We start from the raw sequence: 21,394 nt of genomic DNA, 5'->3' as shown, positions 1-21,394 counted from the left end.
GGAGAGTTGTGTAGCACACTAGTGAGAGTGAAATTTGGATAGCATTTTCTGTCTGTCGTAACTTTGTGGAATAGAACAAGAGAATGTATTCTAGGAAAGTTCTGTTTGTTTGTCAGCCCTGAAGTGTTACTGGACACTGAGCGATGCCCCTTAAGTGGACTGCTTAGGCAGGAGTATTTCAGATATATATATTTTTCTTTCTGATTTTGAGGTTTTTATATAATGAGGTTTCTTGAGGATAGGATCCAAGTGTAAACAAAAATTTCTGTTTCATGGTACCATATACCTGTGCCCTGAAGGTAGATTTATGCAGTATTTTGAAGAATTTTCTGCCTGAAATGAAGATGCATAGGGTGGAATTTTCCACTAGTGGGACCATGTTGGCATTGAAAGAATTTCAGGTGTTAGAATATTTTTAGTATTTGCATCAGGGAAGACCAGGATGTACTGAGTTTAGATGAATAAACACTTATTATTCAGATAAAAGGCAATACTGATTTAGGATAGGTGTCCCATTCTTGTTTTTTATTCTCATATTCTTTAAAAAAAAAACCTGAAAAATTATAACTGTGGAAACCACATGTGTTAATTGTGTGAAAACTGAAAAATATCAAAAAGGAAATATATTCTAGAAATGTCTTTATTCATGCTTTGAAGTCTTTAGACTATTCCATGGGATAGTACATGCTTATATGATTGGTTATCTTGCATTTCTTGTTTTTTGGGACTGAGGTGTCAAGTGAAGATAGAGGTTAATATGATACTATTTTTGGCACATTTGTGATGGGGTGATGGATACCGTTTCACTTACAGAAAAGAATTGTAGACTGATCTCTGAAAATAGCATCGGTCTTTTCCTCCTTGCATAGGCTTTCGGTACTTAGAATGTATAGATGCTGTCATAGCTACTAGTGTAATTAATGCTGACAGGTGAAGACTTCGTAATCTCTTATCTCTCACTGCTCAAGAATTGCTGTCAGAAAATTGTCTCATTTGCTTTTCTGGAGCTGAAATTGTCAGCTCCAATAGTAGTGAGCTTCAGTTATCTTAACACTGTTCATCTGAGTGTCTTTGATCACTCAAGCCAAAGTATGGCTCTATATTGGGAGAGTAGATAATGGATTCTTTTATGGAAACATACACTTGAAAATTCTTATGGATACAGTATACATTTGAAAATACTTATGGATACCATATGCATTTGAAAATATGGATACACTATATTTGACAATACTTATGGATACAGTATACATTTGAAAATACATATGATACAGTATACATTTGATAGTACTTATGGATACAGTATACATGTGATGATACTTATGGCTTATTTACTGAGGACTGGTTTTGCACAATAATTTCCCTTATTAGGGAGTGAAAGACTATTAGTGTTCCCTTTGTTATTCAGCCCTTAAAACTGTGGCCCTATTCACATTGCAATGCAAATGCTTTCTGATTCCTAAACTGCACAAAGCTTTTTTTATGGTCTCTGCTTTGGTGTCTTTGTGGTGCCCTTTGAAGTTCTGAGATGTTTTTCGCGTTTGATTGAGATTAAATCTGGGTTTCATTTTGCTTTTTGAAACATATTGAGCAAGTTAATTTTCTGTTTCAGTTCCTAAGGGGAATGATTCCAGGCCTCTGTGTCCCAGGTTCTGCCAGAACATTCCTGTGGTTTTCCATGGGACAGATCAGCTTGTTCATGAAATTTTAGTTGTAGCTTGTGTTTTCCGTGGTTAATTAAAACATCTGGCTTTAAAAATTTCCACAGACAGAGGGCATCACCGGTCAGAGATGCCTCTCTACAGTGATGCAGTGCTTAACCCTCCTCTGCACTAGGCACAGCTTGTGTTTAGGGCACATACAGGAGCTACTTCTGTCCATCAATGGTTTTAAACCTTTGGAAGATGCTGGAGAGCGGGGAGGGGCAGGGGAGGGAAAGGGGGAGAATGTACATGAGTGAGAATGTCAGGCCTACTGATAGCTTCTTGCCTTTGCCCCTGCAGGTTGGAGCGTCTATGAGGGAGCCGCTGTGCTCTCTAGCCAAGCATGCTGTGGTCGGATCTGCCCAGCCCTGGAATAGAAACCTTTGCCGGATGGAAAATCCATAAAAGAAAGCTCTTGTGAAAAGCTGATTCTGACACCAACTAAGTGTGCCCAGGTTGGTGTTAAGGAAGTGGTTGGAGAAAGCGGGTCTGGTTGGGAACGTGGTTTTGGTCATTTGTAAGTATTTTGGAGCCAATCCTAAGTGGTCATCGCAAGTTATTTGAGAGAGTCCCAGATTCATATCAGGGAGGTATCCTGGTTGCTTTCTTGATGTAATATGTTGTTTCCTTTTGTTTTTCTGTTTGTTGTCCCATTCGTTCTCTTTCTTCTTTCATTTCTCTCTCATAGAGAGAAAGATCTTCAGTACGATTATGGGAAAAGCTGCAAACAAGGCCACCCACAACAGCCCCAATAGTGTTGGCTTTGTAGTAGAGAGGAAGCTGTCCTCACTCGTGCTATTATTACTTATCTAGGTTCATACTTGGATGGGTGGCTCTTTTCTCTTGGGGTTTCTGACTGCTCACACTTTGACAAAAATGTTAATACTTTTTTTTTTTTTTGGCTAAACAAAAGCTACTGACCCATTGATTTTCAGCAGCGAATACATTTGGCATTAAGATGTTCCTATAAAAAGGAAATGCCTTTAAATAAGCAATAATGTTATTTATTAACAATAGGCATCTAGGTAAAGGTGCAATAGTAGTTCTGTGTATCAGGAGAAAGAAACAATGTAGAGAATTCATTCTGCAGAGTGCATAGACAGGGACAGGTGCCACAGGCAGCTGCCGGTGGCAGGACACTAAGTGTGGACAGTAAGCACACAGCAGATCCTCGTTAGCAAGGAGGAGCCAGCTGTCTAAGAGCATGGGCTGGCTTCCTGTACCGTGCCTCCTTAATAAGTCACCCAGAATTCCCCTGGGTGATTGCCTGAGCTGCATTTCTAGCCTCTGGAGGGGAGGACTCACTGACTCACTCTGGGTATATGACATAAGTCTGTCTAGTCATGCGGTCAGTGGAGGCCTCAGCGCCGTCACCGAGAAATACTAGTGCCCTTTTCTTTGGTATGTTTGCTAAGCTGCAGCTGCTGGAGGCAACTTTATGAAAAATAAGTCAGTTAGGAGGGTTCAGAACAGAGAGATGCGGGGAGGGGCGGAAGTTGAGGAGGGAGGGACACATGAAAATATACATATATCATCGATATGAATACGTATGTACACAGAGATACATATGCATTCATATACAAGTATTCCCATATACATGTGCATATATTCATACATACCTGTACATACATACATACATATACATGCACACATATATACATAGAGACACACATATCTATACATACCTATACACATGCATACACATATATCTATGTATATCTATATCACATGTACACAAATACACAACACAAGTGCACAGATACACACACACACACACATACACACTCTAACACATTCACAAAAACAGACACACGTGCCTGTGTGCTTGCACACCCAACTTCTATTCCGGAATTAGCCCCACTTTCTCTAACAGTTACCTAGTAGGTCAGGTGACTGTCCAACACCCTGATGGCAGTGGCTTCCGGGCTGTGAGTTCTGAACTGTCAAGAGACCTTGGGGTGGTCTCTGTTTTTACAGGGTCAAAGTGTAGAGGACAGGCCAGTGCAGAGCTGATGGGCAGTGTGGAAGCGTCAACAGAGGCCAGATGGCTTGTATGGCGGCAAGGATGGAACTCAGTTCTTCTAGGTGGTGGAAGGGCCGGCAGAGAGGGCTGTTAACAAAGAAGAAATGGGACTGGGGTTTCAGGAACAGTTAAATCTATTTAACTCAATTACTCACTTTTTGAGTCTAAAAAGGAAGGCTTCCCAGAGCCTATACTTAGAGCAAATTGCTGATAAGGAAGATAATTCCTTATGCTAGTAGCAGCGTCTTATTTACTGTAAATACAATGGCTGGGGAGCAGCCAAATGAGAGGTTGTCAGGAAGCTGCCCAGAGTCCAACAGCTCGAGAGAGCTGGGATGCTGCTCTCCCCGAAATCTCCTCTGGCTTCTGTCCCAGCCAATCCAGCACATCAGTGATGTCTGAAGCTGCCTCCTCCCCGCTCTTGTGAATATTAGACTTTATTTTCATGGTTTGATTTTTTTTCATAATTAACAGTACTTATTATAAAATAAGTAGACTTCTTCAGGGGTTAAGTTTAGGCTGAATCGAGCAGAGAATACAGTTTCCCTATAACTGTCGCTGCCTTTTCCCTATTATTATTATTTATGTCATGGATTAGTTTGGTACTTTGTTGGTATTGATATAACTCATTAAAGACTGAAGCTTAGAGGAGGTTCACTCTTTGTGTTGTATTTTTTTATTTTTTATTCTTTTTGTGTGGTTTGTATAGTCGCCAGCCTTTGATATCTTAACATGGATACTATTGTACTTGTTAGTTTTTGTCAGCTTGACACAAATAGAGACAACGAGGGAAAATGAACCTCAGCTGAGGAATGGTCAGGAATTGTCTCCGTCAGGTTGGCTGTGGGCGTGTCCGTGGGCGTGGTCATGGATTTAGTTCTGGGCGTGTCCTTGGGCGTGGTCATGGGCGGGTCTATGGGCATGGCTGTAGGGCATTTTCTCAATTGCTGACTGATGTATGAGAGCCCAGCCCACTGTGGGCAGTATCATTTCTGGGCTCTATAAGAAAAGTAGCCGAGCTATAATTTTCCTTTAGTATTCATTGTGATTTGAAAGTTGGACTAGCCTCTTGATAGTGATCACGATGATGCTGTCACAGCAGTAAAAGTGCTGGCCCATGACCGTATGAACGTGGAATCTATTTCCATGTTCTTAGGTCTTTGGTGTCTTTGAGCAGTGTTGTGTTGTTTTCAGGGTTCGACTTTTGCACTCTTGTGTTGTGTTGATTCCCAAGAGATTTTTGTTGCTGTTCTTTTGATTGCCTTTGCAAATAGAATTTTAAAAAATATTCACTTTCAGATTATTTGCTAGTAATCTGTGGAAACACAGCTGCTTTTGCATAATGTCCCAGTTTCCAACAAGCACATTAGGCACTGGTAGCGTTCAACAGGGTGTGCGACTTTCGTAGACTTTTAAAACAGCACATGATGCCTACTTTCGTGTCTCTAGCCACTTGTGTACCTTCAAAAGACTATTCAAGTCTTTTGCCCACTTTTCTATTGGGTTGTTTTTCTTTCTTTCCGTGTGTGCGTGTATCTTGTTTGGATATAAGATTTGCGCTTACTCCCTCCACCACCTAATCGCTGACTGCCTTCATCACCTTTCTTGATGGAGTATCTCTCCTACGTCTGTCCTAGGTAGGGCTACTGTTGCAGTGATGAAACAGCATGACCAAAAGCATCGTATGGAGGAAGGGTTTGTTTGGCTTACGCTTCTGCATCACTGTTTATCATTGAAGGGAGCTGGGGCAGGAATTCACACAGGGTAAAAACTTGGAGGTAGGAACTTATGCAGAGGCCACAGAGGAATGCTACTTAGTGGGGAGCTTCCCATGGCTTGCTCAGCCTGCTTTCTTACAGAACCCAGGACCACCAGCCCAGGGATAGCCCCACTTACAGTGGGCTGGACCCTCCCTCCTCAATCACTAACGAAGAAGAAGCTTACCTTCAGCAGTGTAAGATGTAATTTCTTATGGAGACAGTTTCTTAATTGAGGCTGTGTCTTCTCTGATAACTCCGGCTTGAGTGGAGTTGTCATAAAACTGGCCAATACAATGTCCTGTAGTGTTGTGATGTAAATTTCAATTAATTCTAAATTACATAAATATGGGAAATTGTAGATGTATAATCTTTTTACTGATAATATTTATAATGGCTAGAAAATGTTGATTATAATGAAGTTCAGTTTATGGTTTTTTTTTCTTCTCCCATTTTAAAGGCTCATTCCCTCTCTCCTTTTTTCCCTTTCTGTCTGTGAATCTCCCTTTGTAGCAGAGGCTAGCATGAAATTTGTTATGTAGTCCAAACTGGCCTAAAACTTGGGATATTTTTGTGCCTCTGCCTCCAGAGAGCAGCATTGTAGGTGTGTGCAAGCATATAAAGCTCACGACTTTGCTATTACAGAATTCGTTGCTTTAATCTAAGTTCACAGATACTCTTGTCCCTATTTTTTAAAGAACTATTAATATTTTAAGCCTTACATCTTAGTCTTTGATCCAGTTGAGGTTAATTTTTATTTTTGCTGGAAGTTCCAAACTCCCTTTATTTTATTTCTTGCATATATATTCTAGCACCATTTGCTGAAAGAACTCTTTTATCCTTTGCTTGTCATGATACAGTTTAGAAAAATCAATTGCTTATAGATGTAAGGATTCTTTCTGTCCTCAGTCTGTGTGAGTGGTGTGCTTATCCGTAGGCCAGTGCTTTTCTGTGAAAAAGATTTGAGAACTAGACTTTGATTGAAGCTCATTTCCATTAAAAAAGAATCTCCTGTTATTTTGAAGATGATATGTCTGCGTTTTCCCCCCATTGTTTTATACCAGTGTCTGTGAATTTTCTTTGACATAATTTTGAGAATCTGAGGTGGTGGAAGACAATGCAGGGCCAATTTAGAATGCATCCTGGAGAGCACTGGATTTGCTACCCTGTCTTACCTTCTCTGTTTTTGGCACTGGGATTCGAACTCAGCTCTTTCTACATGCTAAGCTTGGGCTTTGCCACTGAGCTATGGCCCCTGTCTTACTTTCAGTCTGAACAATACTTTGCTTTTCATGAAGATGATAAACAGTTTGCTGCCCATCTTTCCTTTGACTAAACATCAAAGTTTTCACAGCCTCTACCATAACCATCTCTTGGAGCTGAAAACAATATAGGCAATGAGTGTAACCCCTTACTTGGTTTTTATTTGGAATGTTTTTTTTGGGGGGGCATCGCTAAAGTTAGGGGTCCAGAAAGATTGATCCTTTGAAGTCACGGTGTGAAGTCTCCAGGCTGTAATAATTTGACCATAAACACGAAATCAGGTCAATTTATTGCCATTCACTGAGCCCATGTAAAAATTAAGAGTGAGGTTCCTTCCATTACTAGAGGCCACATTTGATAAGTATGTTGATAGAGCTTGAATATTACACTTTTTGGGATTTTACTTATCTTTGTAGTTTTCGTGTTGAATAACGTGAAATACAGGTTTCCTTTAAAAGCTATGACAGATACCATATGTGAGTGACGTGCAGTCAGTGCTTATGTACTTTAATTACTGATATAAGAACAAACGGTACTTTTTGCATCCCATACTGATTGATCTGAGATGAATAAAACATTTAGCTGATTACACTGTTCCAGTAAGATCTATATTCTTACACGGTAACTATTCAGAATGGAAATTTACAAATTAATTATGTGCTCAAAGAAATATCAATTCCCGGTTTCATTCATAAGCAAAAGTATCCTGTTGAATGTTTTCACACAGACAGTAGCTAAACAAGTAATTGATTTAAAAAGTGAACATCAGCACTGTGCTAGCTTGCATTAGAAAACTGTTCTGTCCAACTTGCCTGCTCCACCCCTTTTGAGAATGAAAGAAAATGGTTTTTTTTTTTATAACTATCATGTAGCTTTGGCCCTTCTGAGGACAAAATTTAGTGTCCCAGTAAATCATTCCATATTGATTTCATAAGCTAAATTTTCTTGAGGACCCTGAACTCTTGTAGAGTTAGTTTCTGTTGTGTCTCTTTTTCTGGTGCCTGGTTTAAGTGTCTGTAGTAATTAGTGACTTAACCAAGATTTATCTCAGAAATAAAATGCCTGGAATGTCAACCGCAGGTTTTTGGTTCTCAAATCCTGACTCTTGGAGAGGACTGAAAATGGCCACTGATCTTAACAGGCATTTACTTAGAAGAGATAAGGGATGCTGAGTTAGATCTGCTTATTAAAGTGCAATTCTGTTAAATTCCAGAGGAATGTGGTAAGATGTGATGTGCAGAAAGCTGCTGTGGGAGTTCAAGGGGGAAACAGAATTAAGCGGTCTTTAGTGGGAGACAGCCAGAGCACAAGCCCTTCTGGGGCTGGGGAGGGTGTGTGTGCGTGCTTGTAACATTCCGCGCGGAGCATGCCCAGTGTGCTAAGGTCAGAAGCGCTCCTCACTTTTGCTCTTTGAGACCATCAGATGAGGAGACAGCATTACCTTAATTTTTAAATGGCTACAGGAACTCAGCATTAGAGCCGTCAAGTGACTGTTGAAATCTTATATCCGCTCATTTAAATTTGAATCCAGAGCTGACCAAGTGGTTCAGCAGGTGAAGAAAACTGCTGCCAAGCCTGACGGTCTGAGTTCAATCCCCAAGATCCCGCATGGTGTAAGGAGGGAACGGATTCTTGTAAGTTGTTCTTGCTTTTGCTGTCTCCCTCTTTTGCTCTCACTCTCTCTCTCTCTCACATGAAATAATTATTAACTGAAACTGGATTTTTCCCCCCCTCTCAAACACTGTGGCATTGCCACATTAATGAAAGCGCCCTTAACGAAGTGGGTGGCATAAAACAGGCTGTGGGTGTCTCTACACTTGTCTCCTTTTTAAAAATGATAACTAGTGAGGTTTAAAGACACAACAACCAAAGGAAGAGCTGAATAGGGTACTTAGCGATTTCCAGAGACGTGGAATGTAGGCTATAAACGTGGAAAAGTGGCCTCTTGCTATTTTTGAATTAATGGAAGGTAGAGGTGTCAGCGGGTGGGGGTTTCAAGCATTTTTACCTGTGAGAAATGCCTCATCTCACTCACAGAGGTAGAAATAAAACCGCAGAACGTGTGTAGAAACCCCACTGTGTTTCCTGGCTGACGTGTGGCCCAGCCCTGCGCTCCATTAACTCGCTGGGAGTTGCCAGAGGTGTTATGGTTGTCAGGGGGAATTGGATACTCCCAAGTAGCTGCTCAGACAAGGAAAGCCTATTCCTGGCTGCCCAACACAGCTCCTGGACCCCACACCTTCTGGGGGAGCCTCAGCTTTCTTTGTGTTGACTGCCGTGGGAGCTGTCTTGAACTTGACAATGGCTGGGACCGAGATCTTTCCCTCTGATAGCCGGAGGCGGTGGTCTGTGTACTGCGTTTCTGGTAGTTTCTGATGGTAGCGTTGTTAGCGAAGTCTGTAGTAGATGGCAATCTAGCCCCTCCTTTCTGCCCGCTCTGCGCCTGCCTTTTAGACCGTGGAAACCACCGATGTGAAAGCCGAGCTGCTTGGGACCTTTCCGAGAGCTTTGCAAACCAGCCACTGGCTCTGCTGGAAGCAGTGCCTGGCCAGGCTCACGGAGGCCTGTCTGTTGCTGGCTTGACTTTGATGGCCGTGGCTTGCTTGTCTGTCAGCTTTGTGACGCAGCTGGGCACAAAGCAGGGGATAGGATACTTACAAGCAGAAAAGGGACTGGTGTGAGAATACATTGCCATCCGAAACAGATGCTATTGGACCCTATGATCGCCAGCAGTGTCACAGAACAGGCCCAGGGTATTTGTGTAAGCTGTACTGTAGCACCTTTGTAATGAATGGAGTCGCTCTGCTTGGGTGGTGGGTTACAAAGATATATAAGATATAAATACACATATTATAATAAAAAAAAGGCTTTGTAAATTCAGGTGCTGGGAACCTCCCATCCCCTTAAGGCATATATCCTGGCAATGTGCTTTTTTTTTTTTTCCATTAGTATTCTAGAATATTTTTCTTTTATTGTTTTCTGGATTGCTTGGATTTTCTAGCCATTAATTCTCTTCTCTTCCTTCTCCTTCCTCTCTTCCTAGCTCCCTCCCTTTCTTTTTCCCTTCTCCCTCCTGTCTTCACTATATTTGTTATAAATCCTGAATATTTTTTAAAAACATTGAGACATTTTCCCCTAGTGTTCATTTTCAGTCATTCTTCTAAGTGCAGAGAAAGTAGGTAATTTTGTGTGTGTGTGTGTGTGTGTGTGTGTGTGTGTGTGTGTGTGTGTGAAGAGGGGCAAAGTATGTGTTAAGTCAGTAAACACTGCCTTGAGAGCTTTGTTAGCTAGAACGTTGAGGGCCAGGGATATAGCTGGGAGTGGAATGCCTGCCTGCCTCCCTGCACCCCTGAGGCCTATGACTGAGGCACTTACCCACTGGAGCTGAGAGACACGAAGGAAAAGGTATTTAGTTAATATGACTGAAGGACGGAGAGGCCCCTGGTGCTGAAGGTACCATTCTGCTCTTTGTTTGCCGTGAGAGTAGCTTGGCTTGAGCCCTGTTTGCTCTCCTGGCTGCAGAGCTGCACTGGCTCTGGGAGGTCAGTTTGATTGGAAAGCAGCAGGGCGGTTTGCTGAGAAAGGCCTGCCTGTTGGGACTGATGCCCAGATAAAGCCACTTTGATTCTAAATGAGTTCTGCATCCAGATTTTTCCATTTTTCTCAATTAAAATCCCCAGACAAAGATCACAGGTCGAAGGAGAGACTCCCTTAAAGCCTTGTAGCAGAAATTGCCTGGCTTCTCTTGAAATGGGGTATTTTTCTTTGGCACGCTTTTGGTCCTGATTTGAACACTGGCATTGAATAGTAGTTGTGAAGATGGTGTTTTCAGACCGTGGGCAGCGGTAGCCTGGAGAGCAAACCAGCAAACCATGGGCTGTCCTCTATGTACCCACATGTCAATAAGTAATACTTGATACATCATTGAAAACTTGATAGGTGAGCTTTCTAATGTCAAACAATCTTCAGAGACCTTTAAAATCCTAGTGGCTTGATAAATAGCTCCTGTGACTTTCCAGTATGTCTGTTCCTCTTTCTTTAGACTTTTGCATTAATACCTGATTTTTTTTTTTTTTTTTTTTGCCACCTTAGTTGTCTTGGGAGTTTTGATCTCCTTGTTCCAACCACTTTTAAACCACAGTTTGGGAATTGCAACACATTAGGGAGACGAGGAGAGAGTTCACCAGACTCACATATGTGCGTGTATGCATACGTATATTTTTTTATGTCTATATAAGTATTTGTGGTTATGATATCGATGATCACAAACAACACCACTGCCATCTGAGATCTGGAAGGAGAAAAGCTGGTAACGGCGTCATTAAACTCTGTACTCAGTCATAGCTCGTAATTAAGAATTTGAAGGCAGCCGGTATCTCAGTAGAGAATTGACCTGTGAGCCGAGGTGTATGGGGGAAGACAGGGCTCGGGTTCATCAGCTCTGCTGACAAGAGAGGAAGCTCTAGCATGGCACAGTTTTCTCAGAGTGCAAGGAGGACAGGAGTTTGTGACCAACATTAAAAAACAGTATGCTCTTGCCAAGTGATGTGCTTCCTCCGTTGGTGTTCATTCCTCAATCACTTCCTGCGCTGCAGGGGTCATGGGACCTTAGCACTAGGATGTTACACAGTGGGTGGTAGGTAGTGGGTTCCGTGTGACATGGAGCAGTTGAACCTGTAACCTTAAGGCTGTGGGTGACTTTGGCTACAAGATCGGGGCAAGGAGGACATTAGCATGAGCAGAACATCCTGGGAAGACTTCATAGTAGGCCATGTCTGCTTTGAAGGGCCTGGAGGATCTTAAGGAAAAGGGTCACTGAAAGAGGAGAGAACCAGTAGAATGCAGAGGTAGGGTAACAGGAAACTGGGTGAGGTACTGGGGCAGGCTGGGAAATCCGGGAGGCTGGCCTCAGCTGGGGGTCTTAGCGAAGGTTTGTGCTGGAGAGAGAGCCATCTTGAGCCATTGGTGCTACAGGGACAGCAGCCTGCCAGTACCGCTGCTGTGTTTTGTAGTATGGAGGGAGTGGAGAGAGCTAAAAATGGGAAGAGTGAAGTATGGGCTACCACGGCCATCTTGCATTCGAAGAGTCTAACCTGGGGCCTTAGTCATAGGCAGGGAAGACAGAGAAGAGTTGGGTGTGGTACCACACACCCGTAATCCCAGCACTCAGAACATGGAAGCTGGAGGATCAGGAGTTCAGTATTAACATGGGTTAAATACCCCTCTCCTTCCTGTCCAAAAAAGGACATATATTTCTAAACTCAAGTCTGGCAGAAAACCTAACAGACTTGACTTTCAGTGTCTATACTACAATGGCCTAAGCATTCACTCTTCCTGGCTCAGCTGATGCCAGTGACCTCTTGGTGACAGCTCTGATTTGATTCTTTCTCTCTCTATCTGCTCTCAATACAATAACCCTGTCAACACTCAGGGCATACATGGCATTTCTCTTAAAACTTAGGATGACTCTTCTCGCTCCTCATAGTTAAAAGCTCCTATAATTGCCTGGAAAGCTCCAGATGTCTGTGGCTCTTGACCTCTAACCTTGTCTGTTATGTTCTTCCTTCTTGCTAACTATTCCATTCATAGTGGCCTATGGGCTCACTGGTCATATTCTCCTGAGAGCCTTTGCAGTGGCTGTTTCTTTTGCTTGTGTTTTCTTCTCTCGATATCTACATGGTCACTTCCTTTCTTACTTAAATCTTTATTCATTTTGAACCCTGCTTTGACTGCTGTGTGCAAACTTTCCTGACACTCAGCCCCAATTCCTCTTATCAGTTTTTCCCTGTGGACTTTACCACCTTCTATCTAACACCCTGCATTGTATTCTTAGACCTTAAGTTAGTCTCTCTTTTCTCCTATATATATTATATATATAGCAATATTTTATATATATATATATTCCCCTAGAATGTATGCAAATGTACATTTACAAGGATTTTACATTTTTAAATAATTCTTTTCTTTTTATTTTATGTGCATTGGTGCTTTGGCTGCATGTATGCCTTATGAGGGTGTCAGAATTGGAGTTACAGACAGCTGTCAGCTGCCGTGTGGGTACTGGGATTTGAACCTGAGTCTTCTGAAAGAGCAGCCAGTGCCCCTAACCACTATTTATTCAGCCCCTATCAGTATTCTAAACGGCAGAGATTTTTCTTTGTTTTGGCTTGCTGCTATATTCCTGCCACCTAGAGTAGCGCTCATTGGGGTCCTCAATAAATATTTACGGAAGGGCTGACTAAGGAGCTTTCAAGTGGCCCTTGAGATCGAAGAGTGTTGGACGCCGAAAATCTGAAGGGGGAAAAAGCTCTACCCTCAGCCAGGTAAGCCAAGTGTGTCGACTTCATACAGTGTATCCAAAATCTGCAAATACAGCAATGGAGTAAGAGGTTTTACTTTCTGAGCCAGGTGTAGACAGCTGATAGGAGCCTTCCAAGGCACACATCTTGTGATGACGTGTTTCGAGGGGAGGAGCCGTCTGAAGGATAGTTTGCAGACGGGAATGTCCTCAAGTCAAGCACCGGTGAGCCGTCAGGGCCGAGAGAAGGATGCAGGTGATAGCGGGTGACTTAAGGTGAGGCTGGGATGGAAAGTGGGGCCAGGCTGAGGGCTCTGGAGCGCTGTGCGCAGGGGTGTGGCGCTCTTGGATCTGCTGCACGCCTTCTGTATGCACATCAGGTCCTATGCTGGGTGTGAGGGCTACAAAGGTGAGTTGGCCTTTCTTCAGTCTCTGCATTCATCCTGCATAGAGGATATGGAGTTAATGGAGGTGAGATGGCATTAGAGTTTAGCGGAGGCCAGGAGGGCACTGGAGGAAGAGGCCTGAAGGATGCCGGGAAGGACAGGTAGTGGGTACATAGGTGGTAGGTGGAGTTGCTCTGGTTCACAGCGGGACTTGTGAGTACATGGGGGGTGATTATGTTGTCTACAGCCTGAAGACACAAGTGCACCAGCTGGAATGGGGTGTGCATTTATAGACCAGCAGGGGAAATGAGCTGCAGTTCTGTGGATGTGGTGAATACTGTGTGTGTGTGTGTGTGTGTGTGTGTGTGTGTGTGTGTGTGTGTGTGTAGTGTGGTTTAGCTTGTGCGTATGGCCTTTTAAAGGATCCAGCTGACAGTTGCTAGTCAGCTGGCTGTTTAAGAATTTTTAGCCAATGCTTGACTCCATAACCTTCAGTGTTGGATATAAAACCAGCGAGGCTGAGAAAGAGAGCTTGAGTAGAGGGAGAAGAGAAGGCATTTGGTGGAAAAGATACTGTTTGGAGACAGTTGAGCCAGGAGAAGCCAATAGGCTCCTGAGCAGATAGGCTAAGAACAGTTGTTATAATTCGGCACTGCTAGTATTGGGAAAACTGGGAGAAGGGACTGTTAAAGCAGACTGTTGGGGAACTGAGGGAGTAATGGTTGGGAGAAACATTTGAAGGGGCTGGCTGGTCTGGAAACTGGGAGGAATGGTTGGGAGAAGTGCTGGGCACCAAACCCAGAAAGTAGCAAAGGCCACCTACACATGGTGCCCAGCATGGGCTTGTTTGTAGGAAAAAGAAACACTAAAAATATAAAGGAGGAAGGAAAAAGAAAAGGCACATTTTACGTGCGTGCATTTGATCTTTTGCTTCTTGTCTTCTTGGATTGCATTCAGTCAAGAGATGGATGCTTAAATAGAAAACTGCTTAGCAGGGCAGCAGCTTAGCTGGTAAAGCTAACAGGACCCTCTGAAGAGGGACTGGGGCGGGGATGTGGTTTGAAGCTGGGAGCAGCTTAGTGGTTTCTGCATTGTGGATTTAAAGAAGTGTTATGGGTGTTGCATCCAGACCCTCTGGCCCTATGCAGAGAATGCTGTCAGGAACCTCTCCTCCAACCTTGTGGTGTCCAGCAGGAGGGAGTCTAGCTCTTTGGGGTCTGAGCAGCTTGAGGTATACGCATACCTTAATCAGCTCTGTCCTTGCTCTTACCTGGCCAGCCTGGCTGTTCATACCCAGCTAAGCCTTCCTCAGTGTTCTCAGCCTCTCTGTTTTAGCCCTAACATTTGAACATTTATTTTAATGTACAGGTTTGTTTTTACCGTAAGGCTAGGGCATCAGTAGGAGAAAGGCAACAGTGTTGTTTCTCCAGTGCTGTGTTTCTAGGGTCTGCTACACTGTCCGGAACCTAGTGCATTCTCCACAAATGTCTCTGGGATTTCTGAGTAGCATAGGCTTGAGGACAGAACTGACTTTATAAGTCTTTAGAACTCTTATGTGGAAGTTAAAGGCTTTTTGAAAAACTTGCTCATCATCTTGATTATCTACTTGTTCAAGCTTGGGAATAATCCATCTTATAGACTGTATTAGCTACTTGTCTGTTGCTGTGAAGAAATACCCTGACAAAAACAACTTAAGCAAGAAGGGGTTTATGTTGGCTCTTCCTTCCAGAGTGGATACAGGCCATCATGGTGGCTCTAGTATTTCCTTTTCTATTGCTGTGACAAAATTCCATGGCCAAGGCAACTTAGAAAGTGTGTAATTGGGCTTGTGGTTCTAGAGGACCAGAGTCTGCGATGGCAGACTGAAGGCATGGTGGCAAGAAGAATTTAGAACTTATATCTTAAGCCACAAGCTGGAGGCAGAGCACAGCGGGAATGGCACAAGTCTATTGAAATCTCATAGCTTCCCTCCTCTCCACACCTCCTCCAACAAGAGCACACTTTATTATTTCTAAAAAGAAATCTATCTATCTATCTATCTATCTATCTATCTATCTATCTATCTATCTATTATGTATACAATGTTCTCCCTGCATGTACACCTGCTTGCCAGAAGAGGGCACTAGGTCTTATAGATGGTTGTGAGCCACTATTGGTTGCCCGGAATTGAACTTAGGACCTCTGGAAGAGCAGTCAGTGTTCTCAACCTCTGAGCTATCTCTCTAGCCCCCAAGACCACATCTCTTAATCCTTCCCAAACAGTATCACCAACTGGGGACTAAAGTATTAAAACATGAGCCTATAGGGATTTTTTAGGCTGGCCTGTCACCTTGCCAGCCATCAGGAAGCAGAGAGAGACGTGGCTGTAAAAACCTCAAGGCTAGTCTCCCTGATATACTAACTTCAGCAAGGGTCTACCCACTAAAGGTTTCATGACTTCCCAAACAGAGCTACCAGTTGGGGATCAAGTGTTCAAACATCTGAGCCTTCCTTTGGTTATTCAAAGCACAACACAGATTCTTGGTATCATATATCTCTGATGGTATCGTTTGTTGAACCTGGTGTGATGGTGGGAACATGCAATCCAGAATAACACCTCGCAGGAAGTAATTGGAGGAAGTGGCTACGTGTAAAAGCAGGCATCCGTTAATGTAAGGTGAGTTCCCTGGTAGTCCCTTGTGTGGGATTGTCTGAGGCTGTCTGGGAACTAATGCTCAGCATTCTTTTGGGTATTATTTCCTCTCCCCTACCCCCAGAGACTTGGTGAAAGATGGAGTAGATATGAAATAAAGTATTTCATAAGGATAGTGAACGCCATTTGCCTTTGTTATGGGCATAGTTGGAGCCAGGCTGAGACACTGCCGTATGCTATCTTTTTGTTATAAAAGAATGGTGGTGCATTTTCAGAGGTGTGACAGTTGTGATAGGAATATTGAGCCTGGGTGGCCCTGGTGACTCTGATAAGTACAGCTGGAAGTACAGCCTTACTAGTCAATGGTTCTACGTCACAGGCCGTGTGGTACCCCCTCAGAATTCATGTGTTAAAATCCTGTGTCACAGTGTAAGTCTGTTTGGAGATAAGGGTCTTTGAAGAGGCAGTTAAACCCAAATGAACTTAAGGGCCATTGAGGCAGGCTCTGTTCTAGTATGAGAGGTATCTCACAGGAAGAGGAGATTGGGTGTAGGCGTGACATTGGAACATGATGTGAAAACGTGAGGAGACAGCAACCATCCACATGAGAGATCCTTGAGGAGAAACCAACTCTGCAGACCTTTGACCTGTGACCTCTGGTCTCCAGAGCGGTAAGAGAAACAGATTTCTGTTGCTTACGGCACTCCCTCCAGCCGTGTCAGTGGCACTGTGTGACAACGGGAAGCTACAGACCTTCCCGCATCACAGTTCTTGGGAGCCATTCGGCCGTGGGGAGTGCATGGGAGCGTACGGGAATGACAGGCAGCTCTGCTCTGCTGCTTTTCCCTCCATTTCTGATTGTTACTTGTTTTTCTCTTGATCTCCCGGCCAGCATTTCCATTTTCTTCAGAAACTCCATTAGAGAGTGAGACAAAGCTGGGGTGTTTATCTTTCAGCTTTCTGTGAGGGGAAGCCTCAACCTTCATTTACTCTCAGTCTTGAGCTCACTCAGCAGAGGCAGCATGCCGATAAGGCAGGGCAGCCGTGTGGAAGGCTGACTTTGGCATGAACTGGACTATGTGCAGAGAAGCCACGGTTGGAGGCCAAGTCTGCTTTCTCAGGAGACTGACTGTGGCGGCTTGGCATTTGAGCAAGGCTTAATGGAATGCTTGCTTTCCACAGTGCATCTGTGAGGTATTGCCTGTAGAGGGATTGAAGGCTCCCTCTGGCCTGTTGATTTGAATTTGATTTGCATGGAAATTCTTCAAGAAGTAGAACACTTGAGAGGTTTGTCAGAGAACTGAAAAAAATGTTTGTTTCAGATTTCAGTATATATCTTTTTTCAACCTGGGTAGGGTAAATAAAGGCTATTAAGACAGTGAGGGGGTGGTAATGTTTAATTTTTTGTTCTGACACCCAGCACCTGGATATTTAAAACACAGGGTGAACTATTCGTTTTTACTACTGTGTATCCAAGGTCAAGGACACGTATTTGAAGTTAGTGGCCCCCGTGTTCCATGTGTGATTATTAGCACAAGAATTGGGCTTCCAGCTCTGCGTAGTCTCACGTATTGCTGTTATGTAAGCGGAATGAGACTTACCATTATTGCACAATGAAATTTGGAATCATCTGCTTCAAGTTATGAAAGATCATATTTCGGTTGTGCCTTTGCCCAGCCTGATCTGTTCAGTTAGTTTTACGGCTCACGGGAGTGGGTGACCTTGAATTCCTGTAGCACCTGTAGTCAAAGTAGTTCTTATTCTGGGGCCCACAGAAGAGAGCGTGCTTGGAAGCGTTGGAAAGATCGTGAAAGCAACACATTGTAGTCTTATCCTACAATCTCCCTTGGTTTAAAGCCTGGGAGGCTGTGTCCCCCAATCTCTGTTTCTCTGTTTCTCTCTGTCTCTGTTTCTCTCTGTCCCTCTCTTTCTCTTTTTCTTGGTCTTCTAGAGAAAAGGTCATCGTTCTTGTTTGTTTTTCTGTCTGTGTGTGTGTGTGTATATATATATATGTGTGTGTGTGTGTGTGTATGTGTGTGTGTGTGTGTGTACACATTCTTCTGTGTATGTGCCTGTGTGTTTTTGCATGTATATGTTTGTGTGTGTATGTGTGTGCATGCATGCGTGTATCTGTGTACACATACATGTGTAAATGTGAGTGCATGTTTGTGTGTACGTGCCTGTGTGTGTGTTTGCATGTATGTGTGTGATATCCACAGGCCCTTTTTGGGGTTGATTTCTCCTTCTATCTTTATGTGGGTTACAGCTGTCAAACGCAGGTCATCAGGCTTATGCAGTATGGATTTTAACTGCCCCCGCTTCCCTTTCATTTTTCATAGAGGAAGGAGGACTAAGAGTTGAAATTTTTTCACTAGGATAAAAGATGAAGATACTTGGCTGAGGGGGAAAAATGCTAAGAAAACTTGTGAGAGAAGAAAATCAAAATCCGGGGTGGAGAGACAGTGTTCGCCAAATGGGCTACGTATGCTCATGCGCCCAGTTAAACGGTTTCCTCGGCCTATTGTTCCCCAACAAAAGCTGTGATTCCTTGTGTGCTTCTTTGTAGGATAGCTAACAGATGTGAGGACAGATGTATTTTACTTGAAGGGGGAAAAGCCAGTGTGTTTCCTCAGTGTGAAAGCCTAGTAGCCCCACAGCTTTGCACATGCCGGACAACCATTTTGCCTCTCGCTCCGCCATCTTTAGAGTGGTTTGAACCAGAGTCCAGCAAACCAGCTAGCATGCCACAGGTCTGGCTTATGTCGAATGCAGAGGTGATGTCACATGCAGAGGTGATGTCACAAAAGCAAAATGGTTTTCCCGAGTTGGATGGCTAGTCTCCTGACGTCTGGAATGACAGGGAATGCACATCACAGTGGATCTATGTGTGTAGTTTCCTGGAACCCAGCTGATGCACCCTGGGCTGTGTGTGGTGCATTCTGGGAATAGCTGCAGACAGTCGTTATGACAATAGTTGGTATAGTCATTGAATCTAAGCTGTTTACTGTTTTTCAGGTTCCAGGTTCTTTGATATCTTGGTATAAACAGTTGTCTATATTTAACGCGACTTTTACTTTATTGTGTCCTGTACTGGTCCTGATGATGCAGTGTGGAGACTCTTTGGGTAGAAGAGTCAGCGGGTCAGTCGATCCATAAACTAATTTTTAAATTTAAACAATCCCTCTATCGAGCCTCTGAAAGATGACTGCAGAGTGTCTTGGCCACAGGAAACACAGATGCAATCCTTAAGAAAACAGATCAGCAGTTCTTTTTATTTTTCTAGGCAAATCGTTTCTTCAGCATATTCCAAGTGAGTGCTGCCTGACTATCATTCACTGTTCTAGGCAGGGAAAAATGGGTTCTGACAGACTTGGCCCCTCTGTCTCGGACCACACATTTTCATGAGGGGAGACAGATCATAAGCAAACATAATGGAGCATAGAGAAGAAAAACAAGGCGATCAAGCTGGGGCCATGAAGAGCCTGTGGTGTGTTTCTGCACAGGCTTTCTGGAGCCACTGTAGGTAAGCTAGAATCTGTGGTGGACGACCCGGGAGGGAGTCCGTGTTACCGAGGGACAGTCTGGGGCTGAGGGCTTCAGGGTGGAGCCAGCTTGGCTCGTTTTGAGAAACCAGGAAGGAAGCTGCCCCTGAGGCACAAGATGCACACGTGAAGAGAAAGCATCAACGAAAGTAAACTTCAGGCACAATCGCAAGGTGTGTTGGAGAGGAGCTGCAGGGCTGCAGGGTAGAGAAGGTGCATGGTGGTGTTGTTTTTGTTTGTTTTGCTTTGAGGAAGGGCCTTGGTATGTAGCTTTTGGCATCAGTCCAGTGAACTAGCATGTGTATTTGTAATCGTGTGTGTGTGTGTGTGTGTGTGTGTGTGTGTGTGTGTACTTGTGTGTGTGAATGTGGATGAGTGCATGCACCATTCCTGTGTTTATATGTGCACATGTTACTTTGGAGAAGAGAGCTTTGAGCAGAGAGTTGACTTGATATGACTTAAGGATTGAATAAGAAATATTTTCTGTCTGTGTGTGTGTTTTAACCTGTCCCTCCTATGTCAGTGCTCCAAACCAAAGAGTTGGCTTTCAAATGTCCTGAAATATTCTGTGTTAGTCTATGACACATTGATGTAAGGCCATCATGAAAGTGGGGGCAAAGACAATCGTAGTTACAGGGTAGCGTGTTTTCAGGCGAGTGTTCAAAGGTTCTCTGTATCCATCCAAGTATCCTCAGGAAAAATGTTGCATCTGTACTGGGGACATGGCAAGGGGGCTCCAAAGTATAATGCCTGTCTTGGGCTGGGAGCAGCCACGTTCTTCCTATTCCTAGGCCTGGTTGGTGAGGCACGTGCATGCTGGGAGACAGAGCTCTGTATAGAGAGACAATCTGCCGGGATCTGGGAAACCTACAGGAAAGGACCCATTCTTTTTCCTTTGAGTTGCTCCAGGGAGCCAAACCCAACAAGGAGCCGGTAGGTACGAGAGCCTCCTGTTAAATGGCTGGGCTTCTCAGAACATAGAAGGTTATAGATCACATGCACGGCAAATGGAACACTTGATTTCAGAGGATGCCTTGTGGTTATCGTGTGGGTTTCTCCCTCGTCGCCTGCCCTCACTCACTGGGATAGTTAGTGCTGTCAGCTGGGCAACTAGGTGTCCAGATTTCCCTAGGAGACAAGGCCCTGAGCACGCTTGTGAGGAATGGTTTAGTCTCTTGGCATGCCCTGAAGGAAGGGTTTTCCAGACTAGGTAAGTTGAGATGGGAAGAGCTGCTTTAAAATAGTGGGTGGCACCGTTCCTTGAACTCGAGCCCAGAGAGAGAGAGAGAGAGAGAGAGAGAGAGAGAGAGAGAGAGGGAGAGAGAATGTGAGTGAGAATTGATAGTTGTTGGGTGCTAGGAGACTCTGTGTTTTATCTATTTATTTTCTTCTTTCTTCCATGAGTGTGGCCCCTGGTACATTGCCCATACTCCAGTGGTTGAAGCTATGCCCTTGCAGCTACTTGCAGCACTGACTGAACTCAGTGGGTTATTTAAAAAAAAAAAAAAAGTTCATAAATTTGGGAGGGAGGAAGTTTGAGAGGTTCAGGAGGAGTTGGAGGCAGAGAATGATGTGGATATGGTGTAAATAAATTGCACTTGTGTGTTGTGTGTATGAAATTACTAAAGGAGCTAGAGAGACGGCTCAGCAGTTAAGAGCATTGGCTGTTCTTCCAGAAGAGTCGGGTTGTTTCCCAGCACCCACACGGCAACTCACAACCACGTGTAACTCCAGTTGCAAGGGATTTGATGCCCTCTTCTGGCCTTTTCAAGCACTAGGCACACACATGG

General features: G+C 43.8%; 1 protein-coding gene across 11 annotated transcripts in view; it reads left to right on the top strand.

Moving 5' to 3' along the window:
• Apbb2 (amyloid beta precursor protein binding family B member 2) overlaps nucleotides 1-21,394 on the top strand; it is a 308,714-nt gene that overhangs the window by 66,059 nt on the left and 221,261 nt on the right. For 10 of the 11 annotated variants that reach the window (XM_060380674.1, XM_021635491.2, XM_021635490.2 and 7 more), the window contains exon 2: nucleotides 2,004-2,158. The exons of the other annotated variant lie outside the window; for it this stretch is intronic. The gene's annotated coding sequence lies outside the window, so the exon portion shown is untranslated. The remainder of the gene's footprint in view (nucleotides 1-2,003; nucleotides 2,159-21,394) is intronic. 11 annotated transcript variants of the gene reach the window in all.

This window comes from Meriones unguiculatus, chromosome 3 (genome assembly GCF_030254825.1).
Source record: "Meriones unguiculatus strain TT.TT164.6M chromosome 3, Bangor_MerUng_6.1, whole genome shotgun sequence".
NCBI lineage: Eukaryota > Metazoa > Chordata > Mammalia > Rodentia > Muridae > Meriones > Meriones unguiculatus.
This window is presented reverse-complemented; position numbering and strand designations above follow the sequence as displayed.